The sequence below is a fragment of the Hordeum vulgare genome, chromosome 4H, assembly GCF_904849725.1.
Source record: "Hordeum vulgare subsp. vulgare chromosome 4H, MorexV3_pseudomolecules_assembly, whole genome shotgun sequence".
NCBI lineage: Eukaryota > Viridiplantae > Streptophyta > Magnoliopsida > Poales > Poaceae > Hordeum > Hordeum vulgare.
Genome location: NC_058521.1, coordinates 561,916,750 through 561,919,720, shown reverse-complemented (window position 1 = coordinate 561,919,720; position 2,971 = coordinate 561,916,750). Strand labels below are relative to the sequence as shown.

The following is a 2,971-nucleotide window of genomic DNA, read 5'->3' as shown; positions in this document are numbered from 1 at the left end:
AAATGCAGGCTCACAACGACCGCAATTTCATGACCATCACGAAAGACGGCGGCTTCATCCACGTTCCCGTGAATCGCTACTAATTCATGTTGCAATATTAAACTTTAATGAACTGGTATGTCTCTTTGGTTTGGACAGTCGTTCAACTTATATATAATCGATGTTATTTATTAGTAGGACCATGAATCGTGCTGTTATAGTTGTAGTATTAAACTTTAATGAACTTGTATGTCTCTGTGAATTGCTACTAACGTTTTGTTTGGCTAGTGCATAGAGATGTCGTCGTATGTCGTGTACAAGGGTAAGGTTCCCGGAGTCTACGACGACTGGGAGGAGTGTCGGAGACAGGTTCACCGATTCAGCGGTAACAGTTACAAAGGGTACACCACAAGGGCGGAGGCGGAAGTTAGATACGCACGCTATCTAGCGGGAGAGAGGAGGGAGCGTTGGAGGAACCGGATGAAGACCATTTTCATTGCGATTATGCTCATCGTGATGACCGCAGCTCTCTTCTATGTGATGGTAGTTTAGATGGTCGATATCGACTTGTAATGTGAAGACAAACTCGCTACTCGCGGTCTCGAGACTTGTAATGTTCTAACTTTGTTCGGTATTTTAAATTCGGAGACTAATATGATGAATTGTATTCGGAGACTAATCTTCTATTGTATTCGATAAATCTGTTGTTTATATGTTGTGCTATCTATATTATGTGCAATAACATATTTTGTAATCTGTGAAAATATCAGAAAAAATAAAATAAATACCTAATATTCATACTAGTGGCGCATCACTCAGCACACTAGTGGCGCATCACTCAGCACACCAGTGCGCCATTAGTAAGCTAGAGCATATGGGTAAATATGGCCCTAGGAGGCATACTAATGGCGCACCATAAGCTATACTAATGGTGCACCAGGATCTATACTAATGGCGCACCGGGATCTATACTAATGGCGCACCAGGATCTATACTAATGACGCACTACTTGGTGCGCCATTAGTATACCAGATACTAATGACGCACCGTGAGCAATACTAATGGCGCACTACCAGGTGCGCCATTAGTATACCAGATACTAATGGCGCACTTGTGGTGCGCCATTAGTAAAAAAATCTAATGGCGTGATGCTAGTGGCGCACCTATAGTGCGCCATTAGTAGCAAAAATAGGTGCGCCATTAGCAAGCCTTTTCCTAGTAGTGACCGGGCCACGCTCCAGGGGTACCGCGCCAAGGTGGAGCACTGCCTGTGCGCGTGCATGGGCAAGAACGCCGCCGCCGAGGACAACGTCGAGCGCAGCCCCGGCGGGATGCTCTACGTGCGCCAGTGGAACAACATGCAGTACGTCACCAGCGCCGCCTTCCTCCTCTCCGTCTACTCGGGCTACCTCGCTGAGGGTGGCGAGGGCGCGACGCCGGGCACCGTGACGTGCGCCGGTGGCGCGTCGGGAGAGCCAGCGGTGCATGCGTTGCACAACGGCCGAGCGCCAGCTGGAAGCATGAATCGGCCTCGCGGGGCACATGGCAGAGATGACGAACTGGTAGCTCTGGTTTGGATCTGAGAGGGAGCAGAGAGAAGGTTACTCACCAACAACCAACGTGCGGGCTGGGACTGCGCGGCCTTGGGCGACGTAGCCGGCAGCAAGGGTGGGGCGACCTCAGACAAGGCGAGCTCGGGCGAAGGCGGATCACGGCGGCGCCAGGTGTTAGGCGAGTGAGAGGCGGGGAAGGGGATCTACGGAGACAAAGGGGCTAGAGTTCCATGTCAAGGCCAAGTTCCTGGCGAGGGTGCACCACCGCGCGGCGTCCACCGTGCGCTACTGCCTCCATTCCCACCACAGCTATACCTTCAGCCTTTAGCTAAGCTCTTCTCCTCTTCCTCCTACCTAAGCATCGATCTTCTTCATCTCTCGGTGATCGGATTCGGATGGACAGCGCCAGAAGCTGCCTCGCGGACAACGCGAGCAGCGACGGGTCCACGGGCAAGAAGGCGTCTCCGGCGCCGCCCGCGCTGACGACCAAGCTGCTGCAGCGCGTCGGCAGCGGGGCCAGCACGGTCATGGATGCGCCGGAGGCCGGCGCGGAGGCGGACTCCGGCCGCGGCAGGCGGCTGTCGTCGTCCAAGTACAAGGGCGTGGTGCCGCAACCCAATGGGCGGTGGGGCGCGCAGATCTATGAGCGCCACCAGCGCGTCTGGCTCGGCACGTTCACGGGCGAGGCCGAGGCGGCGCGCGCCTACGACGCGGCGGCGTAGCGCTTCCGCGGTCGCGACGCCGTCACCAACTTCCGCCCCCTCGCTGAGTCCGACCCGGATGACGCAGCCGAGCTCCGCTTCCTTGCCGCCCGCTCCAAGGCCGAGGTCGTCGACTTGCTGCGCAAGCACACCTACCCCGACGAGCTCACACAGCACAAGAGCGCCTACTTCGCCACCGCTGCGGCGTCCTCCCCTACACCGTCCTCGTTGCCTCCGCCCTGGTCACCTTCTTCCGGAGCAGCGCCCTCGCCGGCGGCGCGACGCATGCACCTGTTCGACAAAACGGTCACGCCCAGCGACGTGGGGAAGCTGAATCGGCTGGTGATCCCGAAGCAGCACGCCGAGAAGCACTTCCCGCTGCAGCTCCCTTCTGCTGGCGCCGCCGTGTCCGGCGAGTGCAAGGGCATGCTGCTCAACTTCGACGACGTGGCCGGCAAGGTGTGGAGGTTCCAGTACTCGTACTGGAACAACAACCAGAGCTACGTGCTCACCAAGGGGTGGAGCCGCTTCGTCAAGGAGAAGGGCCTGCACGGCGAGCTCGTCGGCCGCCGGCTGCAGGCCGGGGATGGGCTGGGCGGGGCGGCCGAGGAGGAGTTGGGTGGGCTAGGTGTGGAGGAGAAGAAGGTTTATTTTTGGCTGTCCGGTCCGGCTGGAGAGAGAGAGTCGGTTTTCCCCGGATCGAAGCGGTCCGGGCCGGTTTTACCTGTAAGAGACTGA

The 2,971-nt window shown here is 57.1% G+C and overlaps 1 pseudogene; it reads left to right on the top strand.

Annotated features, from left to right (window-relative positions):
- Positions 1-1,927: 1,927 nt before the first annotated feature.
- Positions 1,928-2,971, top strand: LOC123450756 (annotated as a pseudogene).